The following is a 24,765-nucleotide window of genomic DNA, read 5'->3' on the forward strand; positions in this document are numbered from 1 at the left end:
AAGTCTTACTATGTATCCAGGCTAACAATGAACTTCTGGATTCAAGTGATCCTTTAGCCTCAACCTTCCAAGAAACTAGGACTAGAGATGCATGCTACTGTACCTGGTTTAAGTTTTTCCTTTCTATGTTTATATTGGTGCAATGCATGCAACTTATTAAGTTAAATTTAATTGCTCTCAGTAATAGGCTAGAGTCATTCCAAAAATCCTTATTAAAAACAACTACAACAACAACACACACACATGCATATATACATATATATAATTTTAATTATTATTGTGAGGACTATTTCCAGTTAGTCTGTCCAGGATATAAATTAAGCCCCACAATGATTTGGATTGATGTAAATATGCAGAGGTTCTTGTGGATTTTCTGGTAATCACAACAAACTGTTAATGACAGATGAGGCAAAATGTCCATGACTGGTGTCCACAGATGCCCACAAGGAGTATGGCCTGCTATCCCAATCATGTACACCTGCCACACTCTAAAGGGCTCATACCAGTAAACAGTTGCCTCTGCCTCCCCTTCAGAAATTCCAACACACCTTTGAAACACTGATAAATCTTTCTAAGCTGGTTCATGATCTAGACTAATGAGTGCCCCCCACGTGCCACAAAATCCAGTGGGTCAGTAAGTTACTTTAAGGACTTTTCAACAAAGTTATCTATTGAATGAATGAAAAGAATATATTTTCCACATTTATGCAAAAGTTTTTATGAGTTTTTATTCTAATTAATAAGAGAATAATTAAAGGCACCACTGTACCAGGCATGGTGACATATGCCTTCATTCCAGCACTCAGGAGGCTGATATAAGAGGAGTCCTGTGAGACTGAGGACTCCGTGAGACTACATAACAAATTCCAGGTCAGCCTGGGCTAGAGTGAGACCGTATCTTGAATAACCAAAAAAATTAATTAATTAATTAATTAAACTTAATTAAAGAAAAATAAAGCACCACTGTGGTATGGGGAGATAGCTCAGTCTATAAAATGCCTCAATTTCATGTATGAGGAACTGAGTTCAATATCAAGGTCCCATGTAAAATTGCTGGATGTGGTGCCACGTGCTTGTAATCCACATGTTGGGGAGGCAGAGACAGGAGGATCCTTGAGACTCATTGGCTAGTCAGTCCAGCCTACTTGGTAAGCTCCAGGTCAGTGAAAGACCCTATCTCATCAAAAAGCAGTGGATAATTGTTCTCAAGTGACACCTGAGGTTGTCCTCTGACTTCCACATTCATGCACTCCCAGTTGTATATGCACACACAAACACACATGCACACAGAAAATAATAATAAAAAATCTGAAAGCACAACTGAATTTACTTTTGTCTCATCTGGTATAATTTCCCATAAAATGCATAATAAAGGATGACAGATTTCATTACATGGAAGCTTAGGGAATTTATACCATTTAAAACAGGATCTTCAGGGCTGGAGAGATGGCTTAGTGGTTAAGGCGCATGCCTGTGAAGCCTAAGGACCCAGGTTTGATTCGACCCAGGTTCAATTCTTCAGGTTTCACATAAGCCAGACGCACAATGGTGGCACATGCATCTGGAGTTTGTTTGCAGTGGCTAGATGCCCTGGTATACCCATTCTCTCTCTCCCTCACTCACTCTTTCTGTCTCTAATAAATAAATAAATAAAAATTAAAATAGGATCTTCATACCTTGAAAGCATGAGACTAGACTTTAATTGTTTTGTTCTTTGAGTTGAAATGCTTAGTATTTGATTAATACTTAGTATCAATGTACTGTTAGTATGCTGGTAAAATCAAGTGTGAAACACTTGTGACATTAATGTGAAAAACATACCTTTATGAATACACTAATTGAGGAGCTCTCACTAAGCTTTAAATAGTGTATCTTTCAAAATAATATTTGTTGATATGTCTCTTTGCTCTTGTGGGGGAAAGTGGTCACATAGCTGGTTTCATTTTACAGACTCACGTCTTCATACAATAGCTGCCAATCTGACTCACAGGGGGCTCATGAGATCATTTGCACAGTATTCCCTAACAAAGTCATTTTGGTTTTTAGTCATGATGCATGGCACAAGCCTTGCAAAGACAGCACAGCTTCAGAGGTCAACCAACCATTCTACATACACTGTGATCGTGTTCTCACCAGCCCTCTTCCTGGAGGGTCAGCAGGGAACATCATGATACTATTTAAGAAACCATTTTGAAGTCATCCTCCATCTTACAGCATGCCAGTTACTTCTAGGGTATTCTCTTGAGAATTGATTACTTGGGCATTGAAGATTTAAATTGAAATGAATAGCATATGCACACAATGCGCTAGAAACCCTTGTCCCTGCTGTGGAATCAACAGCTCATTAATCAACACCAAAATGTTATAGCACACACCTTATTATATATTGTCATATGGCTTATTACAGCTGATACTGGTCAAATAGAAGTAAATGCCTTCCTTCTCTGCCCTAAGCAACAGTGTGTTCAGTTCACTTCACATCACCAAGGGCATAATGGAGCAAAAGACACTCCTTAGTTCATTTGTGTCAGAGAGAAATGGCTCAGCTCCATTAGGGTCTACACCAGGTTAGTTAGTAAGCCAGTGGATGTGTGCTGAATTAAGTTGTGTGTTCTTATACCTGAAGAGACTCCATGCAACAGATATTTATGGACAGTCATGTGTAAAAGTCCATGACATACCCTGATTAAGACAGGGAAGGACATCAATGAACTCTGATCACATTCAGGGCAGTAGAATACACTTGGTTAAATACCAGTGTGCGTAAGTAGGGAGAGTTGGAGTTTTAGATCTCCTCCCCACACATTTGCCATATGGTAAGGGGTAAATGAACAGTACAAGCAGAAGGCTTTCTGTATGTAGGCATTTAAAAATAAGACCTTGTCTGAGGACCCCTGGGATAGCCTCTTGCTGGGCTTGCTTTCCCTTTGCATGGATCCATCAGCTCTGGAAACAGCCAGAGTCCTCCTGAGAGAAAGGGGAAATGTGGCTCATTGGAGTAGGAGGAAAGCCACGTTTGAATCAGCGTGAAGGTTAATAGAGAAAAGAATCACATAAATGCATTCCTTTCCCCCCTGAGGTGAGGCTACTGTCAGCAGAAGGTGATTGAGTTAGCAAAGGCATTTCCCCCTGTTTTCCCTAACATTTTCAGCATCATGAATTCCATCCAAGCATACTACCCTCTTCTCTGCACCCTCCACACACACACTTTAAAGAGAACCTCGGTGTCTGCCAGCTCTATAAACTCCCAACGAACTAGGCCAGATTTCTCATCACAAGTGTGTCGCATCATGAGGAAAGAACTGAAATTGACTTAAGAGGCTTACAGGAGCTAGTCCATGGTAAAGAGGGGAAAATGGATACACAAAATATCCAGGAGACCCATACTACCTTAAAAGGAGTTGATTCATTTAGTATTGCTCATTTAAGGTTTTTTGCATTTATAAAATTTCTGCTGAGAAGATTTTAGATTTTACTGTTCTATTTTAATATTGTCACAGCAATTGTTCTGTTCCCCTTATAGTAAATATCAATTCAGAGGATCACAGAAGAAAAGACTTTTTGAAAGAATAAAATAACTGCCATATATATATATATATATATATATATATATATATATATATATATATATATATATATATCACTTGATTCTTCACGTGCCTAAGAAGTTATATGTAGTAGATTTACTATTGTTTTTATCAATACTTAGTGATCATGATATCATATATTTTTAATCTTTTATATTTACTTCTGCAACAAATCTTAGGAAAAGAAATGACTCCTTTTGTATGGATGAATTTGTGATAGAGATACATGTACCCTATAATTCCTTTCTCATTTGCTATATCATTTTTTAAATAAAAATTCCTACTAATTTTCTACCTACTAGCATTGAAGCAAACAGTATTAGAACTTCTATTGTATTCTTAATGTTCGATGTCATTATTAGAGTTTGCTCCATTACCAGTATGTACAAGGAGGATTGTAACATGTGCCAAGACCACATGGAAAACTCAAACCCAAGAGATCCAGGAGACCCATATTACCCTAAAAGGACTTGATTCATTTAGCATTGCTCATTTAAAATATTTTCTTTGGTTGGTCTAGTGCTTGTTTTAAATACTTGAGAGCTACAATTTAAGATTTATTATGCCCATTAGTATTGCTTTGTTGAAACTGTAGCATGCATTCTAGCAAGTATCTACAATTTACGATAGCTAGTTCAAAGTTGTATAGCTATTGTAGTAATTTCCAACTCATTCACTTGTCATTTTTTATTTCCAGGCCTTCCCACAAAAATGTCCAAAATTGAAAAAAAAAAAAAAAAGTTCTTGTCCAACTTGGTATATTTTCGAAAGTTAATCATTTTACTTTTTGTGAAGCAAAAGTCTGCTTTAACATATACTCCACATTTTTTTTCTGCTTTGCATTTAAAGATTGGTTACCAAAGATAAATTGTGAAAATGACTAAAGCACTTAAATGATAGCTTTCCTGAAGGTTGTTTACAGAAGATAATCATCTGGATTAATAGGTGAGATTCAGTGGAGGAGAGTATGGTCACCTTCTTCCTAGGTATTTTCTAAACCTAAGCTAAACAGATCTTGGCAGATCTCACAGTGAAAGGCAGAGTAGACTTTTGTCCTAACTGGCTCATGACTTGCGGAGATCAAGCCTCTAGGGTCCAGATGTGTCCTCAGAGCATCCCTGCACTGTGTGTCAATTGCACTGTCGTCATGGTTCTATACCACTGCATACTTTTGTTTGCCAAGGACTAACTTTGCAGCCAGGACTGTGACATTAACTGAAGTACCTCATGTGCATTTCACAGAGCTGCCTATGCACTAGTTTAGGACCCAGTAGAGATTTATTTCAGCTTTTAATTAATTATTTATGAAAGGTTCTACCTATGTAGCCTAGGCTTGCCTGGAACTCCTGATATTTTTACTTCAGTTTACCAAGTGCTAGCATTATAGGAATGTACCATCACACCCATAGGCTTCAGCTGTTTTAGTTTTTAAAAGATGTATTTATTCTAATGTAATGAAATTATCACTTATTAAATATGATGCAAAGTTCTGATCCACTGACAATTAGACTATGACTTATGGATATTTGAACAATTTTATTTGCCATAGACTATAGAAATGGGAAACTGGCTGGACATGGTGGCATTATACCTTTAATCCCAGCACTTGAGAGGAAGAGGGAGGAGGATCACTGTGAGTTCAAGACCAGCTTTAGACTACATAGTAAATTCCAGGTCAACCTGAGCTACAATGAGACCTTACTCACAAAAAACAAAAACAAGGGCTGGAGAGATGGCTTAGCAATTAAGGTGCTTACCTGCAAAGCCAAAGGACCAAAGTTCGATTCACCAGGACCTACATAATCCAGATGCACAAGTTAGTGCATGCATCTGGAGTTCATTTGCAGTGGCTGGATGCCCTGGTATGCCTATTCTCTCTCTCTCTCTCTCTCTCTCTTTCTCTCTCTCTCTCTCTCCATCCCTCTCTCTGCTTCTTCTTCTCTCTCTCAAATAAAAGAATTAAAATTTAAAAAAACACACAAAGAAAAGAAAATAAAAGAAACTGAAGACCTTTTCCATATTCTAACAGATATTTTATTTGTCTATTGAAAACTTTCATGAAGGGGGTTTACCTATAAGTAATTATAGCATCCATTGTTCAAAACTATTAACAGGGAAGATCTTTTCTTCAATAAAAATATTTATTATTTTTTATTTATTTATTTATTTATTTACTTATTTATTTATTTATATGAGAAAGAAAGAGGGGGAGAGAGAGAGAAGAAAATATTTTATTTTGATCCAAATAGGGAAACAGATGAAGTGGAACTCCTTTTAGATAGAACACAGGTGGAAAGTTGGGGCTCCATCAGTTCAACCCTTTTGATATTCAGGAAACTGAAACTAAAAGATAAAGCCTGGAATGCATTCTAAGGATCTGTTTTCCATTTCTTGGCTATATATGCTACTTCATGAATCAATAGGCATAAGGCAGATGCAGTTTTGTGTCAGTCAGCCTCATATAGGGGAGATGGCATTTGACTCTTCACTTTCACCAATGAATGGGCAAATAAAATTCACATCTTGATCAAATAGCATTTGTGTTTTGTTTTGTCTTGTGTTGTGTTGTGTTGTGTTGTGTTGTGTTGTTTTTGAGGTCTTAGGGTCTCACTCTAACCCAGGCTAACCTGGAATACACTATGTATTCTCAGGGTAGCCTTGAACTCACAGTGATTCTCCTACCTCTGCCATCTAAGTGCTGGGATTAAAGGAGTGTGCCACCACGCCCAATTTAGTATTACTTTCTTTAGCATCACTTTTCTCCTCCAATATCAGTATCAGTCACTACCTTGCATAAATGCTGCTGACATGAAGTGTGACAAAACATGAGAAAGCCTCAGTAAATGTCTGTCTCCTTCCACATAATGACATAATATTTTTTTGATAATCGGATATTTTTCAAATAATTTCATATAAATTATGCATAACACTCTTGTGGTTATGTGAGCTCACCTTCCTGTTTCTTACTTCATCATAATTTTCATCGTAGAGAACTTCCCATACAGTTCAGCCTTTATCATGTAATATTGAATGTTTCCCATTGAAGTGTGTAAGGAAATATCTAGGTTTGAGTCTGCTCACGTTGATCCATTCTCATCTTCTCCAAGCCTTAAATGTTGGTCTTAGCTGTCTCTTTCATAGCTACAGTTGTTGCTCATTTGATGTCCCTAAAGTAGGACAGAAAGAAAGGGGAAATTAAGGCAGTATGGAAAAGAAAGACTTTCCTCACCCTGAAGTCTGTTTGAAGCAACTCACAGGCTTAAAATTAGGAATTCTAACATAATTAACAATATTTGCTTAAGGCCTTTCTCTCTTCCCAGCTGGAAATCAAAAATCCATTTGCAGTACAAGACATATCCTAAATCCCATGTGTAACCACAGTGGATCCTGGTTTTATTTTATCAGATTATAAATTCCATCTAAGAGATCACCAGAGCCACCCTATAACCTCATTAATTGAAAAGGAGGGGACAAAGATTTCTTAGCAACCCTTTGAGATATAACTTGAAAGCCAATAAAATAGTATTTATAGCAAATGCTAAAGTGTGACACTTCCTTGAAAATCCCACATCCATGTTCTCAAGTGTACCTTCCTCTTCCTCTGAGTACCTTAAAAAGACACCAACTCCAACTCTGCTTCATACAAGCACCGAGCACATCCTTAAATTGTTTTCTATGTTGAAACCAAGGATCTGGTTTACCCTGAGTTAAGGTCCTTAAAAGATCAAGATGTTGAGCTGAGGAGATGACTCACTAAGTAAAGTACTTGTCTGGCAAACAGGAAGACCCGAATTTGGATCCCCAGCACCCATGTTAATGCTGGGTGTGGCAATGCAGGCCTGTAATCCTCCGAACGTGGAGACAGGTGGATCTCTAGGGCATGATGGCTCGCTAAACTAGCTGAATTGGGGATGTGATCACCAGCTCCTTCTTAGCAGAACTTGGCTCCCTCTCCTACTGCCCTAGTCCACCTGCTGTGCAAAGAAGGTGATGTCCAGTCTCTGCACATGCCAAGCTTCCTCTGCAATCATGATCATCTGCTTGAGACTATAAGTCAACAAAAAAGCTGTCTTCCCATTGGCTGCCTTTGGTCAGATGATCTGTGCCAACAAGAAGGGAACTGTATCTCTGAGACTCTTTGGTTATGCTGTTCTCATTGTCTTGGGTCTGTGACTAATCCTGGTGCTCTTAAATAAAGTGAGAACTTTTCATCCAAGACCGCCCCACAATCCTTCCAAAGCTTCACACATTCTGATATTCTTTCTTTGTTCTTTTTACATAACTGTTATGTTCTAGCCTCTTCCACTCATGTTCTTGGATTCATTTTATTTTCCTGATGACATAACTTTCTTCTATTTTTAGGTGACACAGCTCAGTTTGTACCCCAGGCCAAGATCTGGATGTAGTTGGTCCTCCTAAGTGTGCCACCCTCTGCTGCTGTTTATCCTCCTGACCAAGTAACTATTCTTCACTTCTGTTCAAACGTCTCAGTGCCATTTTAATGTTTGATCCAGTGTGTTCTTATTTACAGTCTGAAATTCACAGGGTGGCACATCTATAACACACCATAGGAAATATTATAAATCCAACAAATATTCACCCCTCAATTTCTCACATTCAAAAACTTTCTGATTCTTCCTAGGAACTAATTCAAGTACCATCCAAGAGGGTGGTCTTCTGAAACCTATAATAATAGTTTTACAGTACCAAAATATCTCAAGCAGACAATGAAGAAAAATTACTATAATTTCCTACAAGGGAAAAAAGAGTTTTTTCGTTGAAGCTTTATTATAGGTTAGCATTTCTGACAATGTTTGATTCTGCATAAAAATTGCTATCCTAAGATTCTTGAAAGCAATCATCATGACAAAATTCATTATACTTTTGTTTGATTTGGTTGCACTGGACATGAGTGCCACACTTGCATGACTTTATTTTATATATCCAACATAGAAATAATACTTGAAGAACCAGAGTATGTTTACACAAAGGTTGCCAAAACATATAAAACACCATGTGTGTGTCAAGTATTGTGACTTCTAGAGCAAATAAAGTCAAACATTTATATCATGGAATACATTAGCAAAATAAAATATTTTATTTTCTAACATCAAAAATAATTTTTCACTGATAGATTTCTCAATGTTAATTCATGATCGTTCATCTCATTTGATGAACTTGGACACTAATAGGGTCAAGCATCACATTTATATTAATTTAGTGATCTTAAATCCCTGAACTTCAATAACTTGAAGAATAGATAAAGAGGCTTAAGTGATAGATTTATTGAGATTGATAATCATTACAAAAATGTTTCTGAGGCTAGGCAGATGGTTTAATGGTTGAAGGTCCTTGCTTATAAAGCCTGCTTGTCTGGGTTCAATTACCCAGTACCCACATAAAGGCAGATGCACAAAGTGGCACGTGAGTCTGAAGTTCATTTACAGTGGCAAGAGGCCCTGATGTACCTATGGATGTTTGCTGTCTCTCTCTCTCTCTCTCTCTTCATTTCTGTAATCAATACATCAATAAGTAAAAATATTCAAAATCTTCTCTAATGCAAATGAATTGTTCTATGTTATCAGGTAGTCAGAAAAACAACAATAACAAAATAATAATGAAACCAACTTGACCATAGTGTTAAGAAAGAATCCTATTTTAGGTGATGTGCAAGCTCAGCCCAATTTAAAATATGGTGCTCTTGAGAACCCTCTGTGGTCAATGATGTGCTTTAAGATGGTTCATTATCAGCCTTTCCTTTCCTAGAAGAAATGATAAAATTGACAGTTATATTTACATAGAAAACTTAAACTGAAAATCACCTATACTCATTTAGTAGATGCTTACTGCTTATAAAACACTGAGTTAGGAGCTGGGAATGCAGACTTAAATATCCAGAATCCATTACCAAGTAAGACCATATTTTAATGAAGAATGGAATTAATGAAAAAGATTATAAATTTTCTGTGGTCTTAATAGAATGGGAATTAGAGAACAAAAGAAAGTAGGGGAAGAAAGAAAAGGAATGGAAAGTCAAGAAAAAAAAGAAGAAAAGGAAGGGAATAATTATCAGGAAAGCAGGAACTTCAAGCATCTTTTTGCTATAATATTACTTGGACAGTCATGCTCTTCATGGTGCTTTCTTTTTTTTTAAATTATTTATTTATTTATTTGAGAGGGACAGACACAGAGAGAAAGACAGATAGAGGGAGAGAGAGAGAATGGGCGCGCCAGGGCTTCCAGCCTCTGCAAACGAACTCCAGATGCGTGCGCCCCCTTGTGCATCTGGCTAACGTGGGACCTGGGGAACCGAGCCTGGAACCGGGGTCCTTAGGCTTCACAGGCAAGCGCTTAACCGCTAAGCCATCTCTCCAGCCCTTCATGGTGCTTTCTTGAGAAAGGGTCTCTTCTTCCCCATGAAAGTGCCTGAGGTCACTCTCTTTTTTCTGTACCCTTAGGTTAGTGGTTCCCTGGCCCCCAAAATCTCACTGAAAGCCTATCTCTGCTATTTTCTGATGTTTTACCTGTTATCTCATGTTCTATGAAGAGATGGTTAATATCTATGTGGAATTGAGATGTTTCAAACCTCACAATTAGCCATCATTCCCACCCAGTACTATAGCTAGCTCTAGAATTTTAGTGTGTGAAAGACCAGGATTCTCAGCTACTTCCTTATCTGGGAAACTCATCTGAACAGCTTGTATCATATCACACACTAACTAGCCTTTAACATGAGTGAAATATGTTCATCCTATGATAGTTATGCTCCAGATTTCACCAGGTTTATATTTTTCTGAGCTTCTAGATTTTTGTAAAAGTTATTTTTTCCTTGTTTTTTTTTATTTTTATTCATTCATTTGAGAGGGACAGAGAGAGAGAGAGAGAGAGAGAGAGAGAGAATGGGTGTGTCATTGCCTCTAGCCATTGCAAACGAACTCCAGATGCATGTGCCACTTTGTGCATCTGGCTTATGTGGGTCCTGGGGAAATGAGCCTCGTACCAGGGTCCTTAGGCTTCACAGGCAAGCTATTAACACCTAAGCCATCTCTCCAGCCATTTTCCCCTGTTTTTATGTAAGGAGTTACACTCAGAAATGACTTCTTATCTCATGGAAAAAGACACTTCTCCATAATGAGTGGAATGCTGTTCAGGGTTCTGTAATGAGTACCAACAACTAGTTGCCTTATAAACAACACAAATATTATTTCTCAAATGTATGGACATTGGAAAGTTATGATTTAGGTAGCTACTGGCAGGTTTGGTATCTGGTGAGAGACTGCTTTCTGGTTGATATATTGCTGTATTTTCACTGTGTCCTAACATGACAGAAGAGGAACATCATGATTTCCAAGCAGTCATTTCATTCTACCCTCATGACATAATCAAAAACTAAAGGCTTTAGTTACTAATTCTATTACATTGGGATTAGGGCTTCAAAAAATGGATTTTTATGGTACGTATATATTCAAAATCATAGCAGATATTGAGATATTGAGTTTTAACAAAATAGAAATTGAACCTATATCTAGGTTGTTTTAGCCGGAACTTCCCTCATAACTGTGACCTGGTATGTGCAAGAAGCAACTTAAGAAAAGAAGGTTTTATTTTGGCTCACAGTTTTAGGGAATATAGTCCACCATGGCAGAGCAAGCATGACCATGGGCTGGTCACATTGCATCTACTTGATTCTTTTCTTTTCATTCATTTGGGAACCATAGCTGATGTAATGGTGCCACCACATTCAGCGTGAGTCTTCCATCCTGAGTTAAATCTCCCTGTAAATTCCCTCATAGATATAAACGGCCTATGTGATCCCAAATCTACTCAGGTTGGAAATGAAGATTAACCAGATCTGATCCCAAAGATCCACTGATTTTCTACTGGTCGATTTTTCTTTAGACTTTATAACTACAATTTTTTTTTTTCTGGCCTGACCTGCTGACTCCTTGCAGTCCTAGGTTTTCTCTGGCCTATGTATTATTAAGCCAACATGGTCATGTGATTTATCATATAAGCTTGGTTAATGTTTTTTTTTAAAATTTTTATTAATTCTTTTTGTGTTCAGCAAATACAGTCAGTTTGGTACCATTATTAGGCTCATCCTTGACCTACCCCCTCCCCTTGGCCCCTCCTTGTTGAGATATATGGGTCGTGCATTGTGGGGTTAGCCCACAGTGATGGATAAGATAAATGTCTCTGCATATCATGACCCAACATGTGGCTCTGACATTCTTTCTGCCTCCTCTTCAGCAAAATTTCCCTGAGCCATGTTGGGCTCATTTTTGGTCTGCTTCAGTGATGAGGTGTTGGGGGCTTCTGGGTATCTGGCTCTCTGATTTGGTTGGAGTTGATTTTTCTCTGTGTTGATCTCCTTCCCCTTGTGTTGGTATCTGGTTCACCAGGAAAAACAGTACACTTGCTTGTTTCGCCAATTTTCCTTAGTTTCAGCAGGGGCCCTTTTGAGGTATGATGCGGTGGCTCTCTCCTTAGGATCTGCATCTGTCTGAAACAGAGAAGCTTGTTCAATGTTTTGAAAAAGGTGTAGTAGGATCTAGCAGTTTGCCCCATTTAAAACTAAGCATTGTGTGTTGTATAACAGAGTCTGTTCCAGAAAAGTGAAAAAGTTGACTTTTTTAGTTGTTAAATGACTTCATCCCCTTGCTGATTTTATGTCTTTGAATGGTTTAAACTTATTTGTATTTTACAGCACAAGACAAGAACTACTGTGATTTTCCTGTGATTTCCACTTAGGATAATCATTTAGTTTCTCAGTGCATCGGCTACAACAGAAAATTGCCTCTTTTCCCCAGAAACTGAACGGTAACTCATAATTTATATACTAAAACTGGATACTTACCCCCAACATTCCACAGATGTGCAGGGCTTTCATTTTTATGTTAATTCAAAATGCTTTGGATAGGATAAAATTTTCTTAAGCTCATGAGGTTGAAAGGCAACCAATTCTTATGCTTATCTTTAAAAATACACTTAAAACCAGCCTTGTAATTTTCTCTTGACATTTAGTCTATCTTTTACTGTACAGAGAAGGGTATATTTCAGAAACTTATTGTTTTTCTGACAGAATTTTATGTGAATAACCTTGGCCACGTACTGTTGAAATGAATATTTTCCCCACTGGTACATTATGTAATGAGCGATTGTAACATCTGTACTATGGAAACATCATGTGTAGAATTTTAAGGTCAATTTTTGTTAAATCTGTACTTTCTAAAGTCACAATTTCTTTCATAATAAATGGCATCCAAACGTCAACTTTATTGTGAACCTAACAGCTACACATTTATTATTACTTTGACCCAATGATAAAATATTCTTATGATGATGCCGTAGTGTATAATGCATCCAGTGTGCTCAGGGTCAAGGGACAGCCTGCTAGTTTGTTCTCTGGGCTTCAGCATTTTGTGGACAATGATTTCCTTCATCTGCTACCTTTGGATTTGGTTTTCTCATCTTGTACTCACTCAAGGAATAAAGTTAAGTTATTGATTAGAGATCTTTCTTCTTTTGTGATGTAAGTATTCACAACAGCCCGTTTCCTTCTCATCACAGCTTCATTCATCCTTTGAGTTTGCCATGTTGAACTTCTGTTTTTGCTAGACTCAAAGTATTTTTTTTAATTTCACTAGTTATTTCTTCATTGAACCACATGTGTGCTTTCTTAAGTTTCACATATTTGTGAGTTTTCTATCTTCTGTTACCAATGTTTAGTGTTATTCAATTTTGGTCATAGAAGATATTTTGTCTAGTTTCAAATTTTACTGAGACTTACTCTGTGGCCTAACATATGATCTCTCAAAATGTCCCTTCCTTGTGCTCTTGGGAAGAAAGTGCATTGTGCTGTTGCTGGCAGAGTGACCTAGCAATGGCTTTTAGTTTCAGTAATGACTTTGGAAAAGGTGAAAAAACAATTCACTGGGTAGGGGATAATATTTTCAAGTAAAATAGCTGGGACAATTAGGTATCTGTGTAAAATGATGAGGATTCTACCTGCTATAACATATAAAAAATAACTAAGAATGAATCATCTATATATGTAAAACTTAAAACTTTAAGCTTCTAGTTAAAGAAAGAAAAGGAAGTCTTTCTCACTCTGTGCTAGGTAAAAAAAAAAATTAGAAATGATGTCAAAAACATGATTCATAAGAACAAATTGATAAATTAGAATTCATTCACAAAATGACATATTGGGAGAAAATATTTTCAATCATATAGCTAATAAAAACAAAATATCCAGGGACTGGAGAGGGGGCTCAGCAGTGGTAAAAGGGACTTCTTTACGAATAGTAATGGCACGGGTTCAACACCTCAGTACCCACATAAAACCAGATACACAATTTACACATGTGTCTGGAGTTGGTTTGCAATGGCAGGAGACCCTGGTATGCCCAGGACACTGTCTTCCAGCCTCATGTCTATCACTTCATGACCTCATAGGGGCTGTAGTTACCTCCACAGGACCTCCTCAGTATGGAGCTCATCAACATTTCAACATGGATGATGGAGGTGGGTAATAAATGAAGAAATCAATAAACATCAAGACAGAAGACAGGCTAGTTATGTAGAAGAAGGAGGAGGAAGAAAAGAAAGTATTGGGAAGAAAGTATAGACAAGTTATAATATGTTAAGTATGAAATTTGTAAATAAAAATATTGAAATAGGGGCCTGGAGAGGTTGCTCAGTGGTTAAGTGTGCTTGATTGCAAAGCCTGATAGCCAGGGTTGAAATATTCAGTGCCCACATAAAGTGGATCCACAAAGTGGCACATACATCTGGTATTTGTTTTTAGTGGCAGGAGGCCCTGGCTCAGCTATTCATTCTCTCTCTCTCTCTCTCTCTCTCTCTCTCTCTCTCTCTTTCTCTGAAATAAATAAAATATTTTTGAAAGAGAATTCCTTTAAAATACTGTAAAAAGATAGGTGGAAAATAGCACATGAGATGTTCAGTATTAGAAACCATTTGGAAAATGCATACTTAAACTTCAATGAATAGCACTACATAGCTATTAAAATTAGTAAGATTTAAAATCTGACCATACTAAATATTGGTGAGAATTTGGAGGGACTGGAATTCTCTCTTGTACATTATTGTTGAGATTGTAGAATGCTATGAGCATTTTGGAAATTTACTTGATAATCTGCTAAATAAGTGTGTGTGTGTGTGTGTGTGTGTGTGTGTGTGTGTGTGTGTGTGCGTGTGTGTGTGTGTATGTGTGTGTGTTAATGTTGGAGCTTGGCTCTCTCTCACCGTCTTTCTCTCTCTCATGAGAAAATACAAACAGGAAAAATTTCTTCAAAATAAAAAGGCTGGAGAGATGGCTCAGTGAAGCCTAAGGGCCCAGGTTCAACTCCCCAGAGCCCACATAAGCCAGATGTACAAGAGGACATAGGTGCACAAGGTCATGCATGTGCACAGGTGGTACATGTATCTAGAGTTCAATTGCAGTGGCTAAATGCCCTGCTGCACCCATTCTCTCTAACACTCTCTCATGAAAAAACTTAAAAAATTAAAAAGTTAAAGTTGGGGCTGGGTTGATTAAAGCAGTTTGAAGGTGCTTGCTTGCAAAGCCTACTATCTCAAGTTCATTTCCCAGCCACCTTTGTAAAGGGTAGATGGGCATTAGTTAATGACCTGGGTTGAAATTCCTGGTATTCACATAAAGCCAGTTGTACAAAGTGGAATGTGCATTAAGAGACCTAGCATTCCTCTACATAAACACACCTCCACACACATACTTATGTACAAATAAAGCAATAAAAACTAAGGGCTAGGGAGATAACTTAGCAGCTGAGCTACTTACCTGCAAAGTCAAAGGACCCAGGTTTGATTCCCCATGACCCACATAAGCCAGATGCATAAGGTGGCACATGTGTCTGGAGTTCATTTGCAGGGCTGGAGGTCTTGTATACCCATTCTCTGACTCTGCTTCTGTCTCCCTCTCTCTCTAAATAAATAAATATAAAGTAAGTAAATAAATAAGTAAACTTTCTAAAAAAGAAAAAGTTAAATGTAGCCTGTTATTCCTGTAGTCAATTCCACTGCTAGGAATGCACCCAACATGAGAAAAACACACTTCAATCCAAAGACTAATGCAAGAACAATCACATCACCTTTGTAATGCTCCAAAGCTGGAAACAATTCACATGTTAATCAACAGGAAAATAGGAGAATTTTTATATGTACATGCAATATATAATAGCAGTACTTGACACTGAAAGCAAATAAACCATTGAGACATATAACCTTGATGGATCTAAAAAAAAAAATACACTGAAAGAAAGAAACCAGACAGCATATGCACATGCACTTGAAGTTTACATAACATTGTAGAAAATGTTAATTAATCTATAGTGAAAAAAAGCAGATCGAGTGGTTTAGTGGTCTCTCGGATTTGAGCGGGAGAGAAGTAGGAGGGAGGAATCATAAAAAAACTCCTTAAAATTTTGAGAGCAATGACTATGTACATTATCTTGATTTGTGACATAGATACATATAATTCCATGGTAAAGTAGTTTATTATGTATCATTAGTATCTCAACAAAGCTGTTTAAAATGCAATAAAATAAATGAAATAAAAATAAAATAAATGTTCCCTCTATTTCCCCAAACAGCTGGGCTTTCTGCTTTTTCTGGAATCGCATAGCACCCTGTTCAAGCTGCCATGATCACCTCCTCACACACGGTTTCCTGTTAGTGGCCTCCATCAGCTTGTGTGTATGTGTTTGTGTGATGTGCATGTATGTTTGTGTATGTTCATGTATATGACAGTATGGATTTGCAGATGCATGTGAAGGGGTATGTGCACATGTGAAGAGTAGAGTCCAGATGACAACCTCAGGTGTCATTCTTCAAGAATACCATTCATAAGAGGCTGGTGGTATCACCATACCTGATTTTAACCTATACTACAGAGCCATAGTAACAAAAACAACATGGTACTGGCACAAAAACAGACATGTAGATCAGTGGAACAGAATAGAGGACCCAGATGTAAGCCCAAGTAGCTATAGCCACCTGATATTCGATAAAAATGCCAAAAATACTCATTGGAGAAGAGACAGCCTCTTCAGCAAATGGTGTTTTTGAAAACTGGATAAATATCTGCAGAAGGATGAAAATAGATTCTTCTCTCTCGCCATGCACAAGAATTAAGTCCAAATGGACTAAAGACCTTCACATCAGACCGGAAACTTTGAAACTGCTAGAGGAAAAAGTAGGGGAAACCCTTCAACATATTGGTCTTGGCAAAGACTTTCTGAATACAACCCCAATTGCTCAGGCAATAAAACCACAGATTAACCACTGGGACCTAATGAAATTACAAAGATTTTGCACCGCAAAGGACACAGTGAAAAAAGCAAAGAGGCAACCTACAGAATGGGAAAATATCTTCGCCAGCTATATATCTGATAGAGGATTAATATCTAGGATATACAAAGAACTCAAAAAGTTAAATAATAAGGAATCAAACAAGCCAATCAAAAAATGGGCTATGGAGCTAAATAGAGAGTTCTCAAAGGAAGAAATATGAATGGCATATAAGCATCTAAAAAAATGTTCTACGTCACTAGTCATCAGGGAAATGCAGATTAAAACTACATTGAGATTCCATCTCACTCCTGTCAGATTGGCCACCATCATGAAAACAAATGATCATAAATGTTGGCGGGGATGTGGAAAAAAAGGAACCCTTCTGCACTGCTGGTGGGAATGTAATCTGGTCCAGCCATTGTGGAAAACAGTGTGGAGGTTCCTAAAACAGCTAGAGATTGATCTACCATATGACCCAGCTACAGCACTCCTAGGCATATATCCAAAGGACTCATCTCATTTCCTTAGAAGTACATGCTCAACCATGTTTATTGCTGCTCAATTTATTATAGCTGGGAAATGGAACCAGCCTAGATGTCCCTCAACAGATGAGTGGATAATGAAGATGTGGTACATTTATACAATGGAGTTCTACTCAGCGGTAAAGAAAAATGAAGTTATGAAATTTGCAGAAAAATGGATGGACCTGGAAAGTATTATACTAAGTCAGGTAACCCAGGCCCAGAAAGCCAAGCGCCACATGTTCTCTCTCATATGTGGATCCTAGCTACAGATGACTGGGCTTCTGTGTGAGAATGAAAATACTTAGTAGCAGAGGCCAGTAAGTTGAAAAGGAGACATAAAGGGTGGAGAGAGGAAGAGAGGAGGATACTTAATAGGTTCATATTGTATATACGTAATTACAATGATTGTAATGGGGAGGTAATATGATGAAGAATGGAATTTCAAATGGGAAAGTGTGGGGGTGGGGAGGGAGGGAATTACCATGGGATATATTTTATAATCATGGAAAATGTTAATAAAAATTAAAAAAAAAAGAAAAAAGAAAAAAAAAAAGAATACCATTCATATAGCCAGGTGGGGTGGCGCACGCCTTTCATCCCAGCACTCGGGAGGCTGAGGTAGAAGAAGCACCATGAGTTTGTAGCCAACCTGAGACTACATAGTGAATTCCAGGTCAGCCTGAGCTAGAGCGAGACCGTACATCAAAACAAAATAATTAAAATAAAATAACACCATTCATGTCTTTTTGAGTTAGGAGATTTCATTGCCCTGGAGTTCACCACCTGAGGTAGACTAGCTGGCCAGCAGGTTCCAGGGATACACGTGTGTACCTCCCCAACCATGGGGTTATAGGCATGGAACACCACACCTGACATCTGACCTCGGTACTGGGGCTTGAACTCAGGTCCTCATGCTTAAAAGGCAAGGACTTTACTGACAGCTACCTCCCCAACCCTCCATTAGCTTGTAAGAGGGTTACTGCGTCATTCTCCCCAGCAGGTAGTACAGTCCAATTCACTGTTGTTAAATGTATCTATGTTCTTAAGATCAATAAAGTAAATATATAAATTGCGTATATAAAATCACAACACAGGAGATCCCACTATCATTAATATCCAAACATGATCCAAAGGCAAATATTAACCCAGGAATCATCCAAGCCTTCCTTATAGGAATGAAGAAAAGTGTATCACACTTTCCATAGCCATAAGTTATTTTACAGGCCCTGTCATGTAGATCTGAGTCTCTCTTTGAGCCCAGTGAGGTCTTGGTCCTCACACATCTCAAGTATCCTAGTCCCCACATTATTGAAGGCAGACAAATTTATTTGATTGTTATGGCCCAGTGTTTTAAGGTGGAAAAAAAATCTATAAAACTTTTAATAAGGGAATAAAACCGACTGAAAACCAACAGCAGCAATGTAATTAAAATTTAATTCATTTTGTCATATTTTCTTTAGGTAATCTTAAAAAACAGCACACACTTCCTCATCCTGGTTTTTCCACTTTGATTTTGTGTAATGGTTCTCTATCTTAATTAAGAGGGCTGCTGGAGGATAAAGGGTGGTAATACAACCAGGCCAAATGTTTTCAGATTTCCTTCTTTATTGCTTTCTACCTTAATGAAAACATTCTCACACTAAACCACAGTGATATCAAAGAACAACAGTGTTGTATTTAACATTAGTATAAATCAAAGAGAGCAATTTCGCTGCTTTCGAAAGAGCCCCAAAGCAAGATAAGTCTAATTTTTAATGCTCTGGTGTTTAACACTGAAATGTAATTCTTTTGATTAAATTTGCTGCTAATTGCATCATAATTATTTTCACCCACTAAATCACATAAGAAAGGTACTTTCTCTTTAAGTGAGTTTGAAAGGCCAAATGACTGGTGACTGGAAAAATTCAGAAGGGGACAAAGTTACAAAACCAGCTTCAGGAGAGAGACTTCTAATCCAATTGATTATACCTCAGAGAGTCTGTGAGTTCCTTTTCCATAGCTGAGCAATTCTTTTCTCCAGACCAGTGGAACGATTCCAATCTGTGGACAGTGTGATTAATTTAGAGAACTTTGGCATGGTAACAAAGCCAAGTATTTCTCACTGTGAGAAATTTTCAACGTATTTTATGGCTATGATAGAGCAAGCAGATTTGGAAGTACTCTGTGGGATGAGCATTAGGGTATAATGTATGATTCTGAGGGACCTAGAGAAATATTTTCTTCTGCTGGTAGTTTTTCATTTTTGTGGAGACATTAGAGGAGGTATTGAGGAATTATAGATTATCAGCTGAGGATAATCCTTTCAAGGTCATTACATTGAGTGGAGTAAATTTTAGTATTCCAGTACCAGTGTTGACCCATTAATCATGTACTGAAAACCCATTACAGGCAAGATGCTCCTAGGGATACTGAGTGGAGTGACAGAGACACACACTTCTGGTCTGAAAGGATTACTGTACTATAGGGAAGTTGAGGAAGAAAAGGATAAAGGAAAGACCTTTAGGAATGAGATGATTAGGACATTGCTGGTGATTTTCAAAATGTTTTAATTTAACATTGAATAAAAAATTACAGGAAATAAAGAATGATAGGTAAATAAAGAAGAGACTTGGGAGACCTTGACAAAACCTCTGCTTGGTCTCCTTCTTCCTTCCCGCCCGTTCTTTTCAGGTTGCAGCCCTCCTCGACCACCCCGCCTAACATTGGCCCTGCAGGTCCGGGGCAAGTGGCGCCAAACGTGGGGCTCGAGGCACGGGTCTCGAACCGGACAACTAACAGTGCTGGAGATCTCCTCGGGACAGTTTGAGGAGTGCCCACCGTTTCGTCGCTCGCGATTTGGCCACGGCTCAGTGTCCTGATGTATTTAGTTCAAAAAGTCTTGCTCTTCAAGCCCAGAAAATGATTTTGAGCAAAATAGCCAGCAAAACTGTGGCTAATATGTTGATTGAAGGACACCAGCAGTGAGATCCTTGATGAGCTCTACCAAGTCACAAAGGAGCACAACCATAGCAAGAAGGAGGCCCATAAGATCATGAAAGACTTGATCAAAATAGCAATCAAAATCGGGATCCTCTATCAGAACAACCAGTTCAGCCAAGAGGAGGTTTTTATTGTGGAAAAGCTCCGGAAGAAGCTGAATCAGACTGCCATGACCATGGTCAGCTTCCATGAAGTGGAATATTCCTTTGGCAGGAATGTGCTCTCTAAGCTTCTGCTTGAGTGCAAGGACCTGGTACATGAACTGGTGCAGCGACACTTGACACCCAGGACCCACGGGCGCATCAACCGTGTCTTCAACCACTTTGCAGATGTGGAGTTCCTCTCTGCCCTCTATAGTCTAGATGGAGACTGTAGGCCTAACATCAAGAGGATTTGTGAAGGAATTAACAAATTGTTCGATGAGAAGGTCCTTTGAATGTTTTTGCTCCTCCTGAACTTTGCTGCTTTATAGTTATAACACCAAACCTGATCTAGTGCAAATCAAGAAAACAAGTAGAAACCCTTGTTAAATATCCCCTTGTTCTGTCCTCTTTGTGCTCTCATGCTAATGCCAACCTAGGCTCAGGTATACTTACCTCTGAGTTCAGGATGAGGTCTGTACTCTAAATTGCCTGTGTTTGCAGAACCAGAGGACAGCCATCTGTTCTAAGTATAAAGGCTGTTTTGCTTACCACCATGAGCTCTGATTCTCAGAGTAGAAGGAGCCCTGGCCTGGGAACTGCAGTACACGGGTTCTGTTACCAGCTCCACCAGTTATGATCCTGTCCTCAGTCTTGGAACCATAATGCCTGACTGCCTACCTCATGGCTGCTGTGAAGATTGAAAGACATAATGTGTTCATACTTTTGAAAACTCTGTGAAGCAAACAAGCACAGAAGTCAGCAATTTTATGTAATAGCTGATGCTTAAGTATTAGTAAATAATGTGTTGCCAGCCTTAGTGTCACACACCTGGAATCCCAGCACTTAGGAGTCTAAGGAATGAGCATCATATTTTTCTGGCTATCTTGAGCTACACAGTGATAATGAGATAAGCCTGACCTATACTGCAAACCCTGAGGTAGGGAAGGAAGGAAGGAAAGGGAAGGGAAGAAAGAGAAGAAAAGGAAAACACACCCAAAAGAAGAAATTGGTTGCTTCTGTAGAGGCAAAAAAGTCCAAGGTGAAGATGTTATTTTTACTATTCATGTGGAGTGAAGTCACCTGAACTAAGGCCACACAGATGACACTGGTCCTTTTCTAGTTATTTCTAGTTCCTCATTGACTCTTCAATCTTCAGCTCCCTTTGTTCAACAGCCATTCTACTTTCTGGCCTGTGCTTTGACCCTTGGTTTCTCATGTGTCTTCTTACCTCATTTCATCTCACATAAGGCATTTTCAGTTTTGATGAGTATTTTCAACTTCGTCAATGAGAGGATAAATTGTTTTGGCTATGGGGGTTCTGCCTTAAAATTTTATTTATAAATAATCTGTAATAAGGTTAAGTACTTGTGTTGTAGTTTTGATGGATGTATATGTATGTATGTATATATGTGTGTACATATATATATATAAATAAGTATATATGTAGTCAGCATATATGTCATAAACATTTATTATTTCTCATGCTTAGAGTATTCAGAACCCCATCTTCTAACTGTTCATCATATCCTTATTAGTTGTAGCCACTCTTTTATGTAATAGAACAGTAAAATTTTTCCTATCAATCTCATCTCTTTCCTCATTCACTCTCCACCCTCTGATAACCAATATTCTATTCTTTGTTTCATGAACACCAACTTTTAAAGTGTTTTATGTTTGAGAATACAGCCTTTTTAATATCTGCTTTATTTAAATTAATATGCAGTTCTATAATTTCATTAATATTGTTTCAAATGTTAGAAATTCTTTTACAATGAAAAATATTTCATTGTGCTATCATATCACTTTTCCTTTTCTCATTCATCTGTTGATGGGTATATTGAGTCTGTATTATAGCTACTGTAAATATTACTGCAACAAAAATGTGAGTGCACACCAGTTTTCATCAAGATTATGCTATTTCTTTTGCATATATGTCCAATAATGTGGTTGCTGGATAAGATTGTGGTTCTAATTTTCATTTGTTGGAAAACTTCCATACTGTGTTCTGTAAGGGTGATTCTACTCTGTGTCCATAACAATGTGGATTACATGAAGTACTCTTTTTTTTCCACATTCTTTATCAACACTTGTCATGTTTTTCCTTTTTGATATTAGCCATTATATCTTCAGAGAGGAACTATCTCATCATGATTTTGATGTTAATTTTTTAATTATTATTAACTTTTATCACTATTATTTAGTTTTTGGCCATTAGTCTCATGCCTTCTTTTTTTTTAAATAAATTAAATTTTATTCAGAAAAAAAAAAAGAAGAGACTTGGCCTGAACCACAATGATTTGGAACAAAAAAAAAAAAAAAAAAACAAAAACAAAACAAAAAAAAAAAAAACCTTGCAATTGAACCAACCAAAAGACTTTAATATTTCATCTAAACTACTTTTAGAGGAAATGGCTATATTCAGAAGCTAGCACTCAAAAAAAAAATCAATCAAATAAGTAATTGTGTGACTAATCAGATTTCTGTGGTCCTAATAATCACCAGAGCAGGGATTGGTACTCCGATATTATCCCAAACTGGAGGATTGTCTTTGGATGAAATGAGCAAATAAAAATCTAATGTGTCCTTCTTGATAATTCCTTATGAGATCCCTTCTTTGGAAACTCTTTTTTCTTCTAATTTCTCCCTTTACTGTCCCATTTATCTCTTACCAAGAAAAGTGAACTCTTTTAGAGTAGGTAGAAACATCTAAACATAATAAATTAAATTTTAATGCTCACTATACTTATTTTTGCTCTCAGTTGAACATGATTTATTTTTATTTCTAGTATAAAATGTCAGCTGTAGAAATTTTATTATTGTTATTTTTTGGCATTAAATGACCACAAATTATAATTATTTTTTCCCTGAGCTGTGGTGGGTGAGTTTTTTTTTTAATTAGATTTTTTTATATTAATTAGTTTTGTGTTCAGCAAATACAGTCAGTTTGGTACCATTATTGGGCTCATCCGTGACTTACCCCTCCCCTTGGTCCCTCCTTGTTTAGGTATATGGGTCACATATTGTGGAGTTAGCCCTCAGTTATGGGTAGGATAAATGTCTCTGCATATCATGACCCAACATGTGGCTCTGACATTCTTTCCGCCCCCTCTTCCGCAAAATTTCCCTGAGCTATGTTGGGTTCATTTTTGGTCTGCTTCAATGATAAGGTGTTGGGGGCCTCTGGGTATCTGGCTCTCTGATTTGATAGGAGTTGATTTTTTTTTTTTTCTGTGTTGATCTCCTTCACACTTGTACTGGTATCTGGTTCACTGGGAAAACAGCACACTTGCTTGTTTTGCCATTTTTTCTTAGTTTCAGCTGGGGCCCTTTTGAGGTATGATGGGGTGGCTCTCTCCTTAGGATCTACATCTATCTGAAAAAGAGAAGCAGATTCTCCAATGGAGAGTAAGTTAGCACCAGGACAAATTAGATAACCCTTACTTTTTTTTTAATAGAAAATTTAATAGGTGTAGACCCTCTTTTAGCCCACAATTGATGGCAGCTTGATAATGGAGAGCGGGCTTATGTTTGGATATGGTTCTGACTTGTTTCCCAGGTCCAGCTATGGGTCCCATAACACTGAGGGGATCAGTTAGCCAAATCAAGGGCAGTTGGTTCCCCATCATGGCTGTGTGCCACCATTGCACTTGTGTAGGCATCACAAGAGGTTATTTGCTGCTAAGTAGGTTAGATGCTTGAATAGACATTAGTTATTTTCCCCCAGTCACCCATGTAGCAGCTTCTGGCACTAAATGCACTGACTGTCTGGGGACTGACTCTCTTCCAGCTTCCAGCCATGCCATTCCATTTTATGTGTGGACCACATACAGTGTCTTCAGCAGTAGAGTCTTACCACTCACCTTTGGTGGGTCATCAAGTACTCAAACAGAAATCTGTCTTTCTTTTAGGAAACCTGTAGGTCTCTCTGATCAAAAGCTCATTGTGGATAATAGCCCCATGCTCGTACTGGGAGTTACAGGTCAGTGCCCACTAAGAAAAGGAAGAGAAAGATAACTAATATACAAGAGTTAGAAAGAAAAAGGAATAAGAAGGGAGGGAAGCTGTAGAAGATTAAGGTCAGTCTTCATTATACCCTCTCCAGTGTCTTGTGGCTCAGGTGTTCCCTCTAAGGAAGGTTCAACCATTTGGTCTGCCTTTTAGGAGGTAGAATTTTATGGTACCATTGCCATTTGGGTCTAGATT

General features: G+C 37.9%; 1 pseudogene; it reads left to right on the forward strand.

Moving 5' to 3' along the window:
• LOC101602554 overlaps window positions 1-21,046 on the forward strand; it is a 65,664-nt pseudogene extending 44,618 nt beyond the window's left edge.
• The last annotated feature ends 3,719 nt before the right edge of the window (window positions 21,047-24,765 follow it).

The sequence above is a fragment of the Jaculus jaculus genome, chromosome 9 (assembly GCF_020740685.1).
Source record: "Jaculus jaculus isolate mJacJac1 chromosome 9, mJacJac1.mat.Y.cur, whole genome shotgun sequence".
Taxonomy (NCBI): domain Eukaryota; kingdom Metazoa; phylum Chordata; class Mammalia; order Rodentia; family Dipodidae; genus Jaculus; species Jaculus jaculus.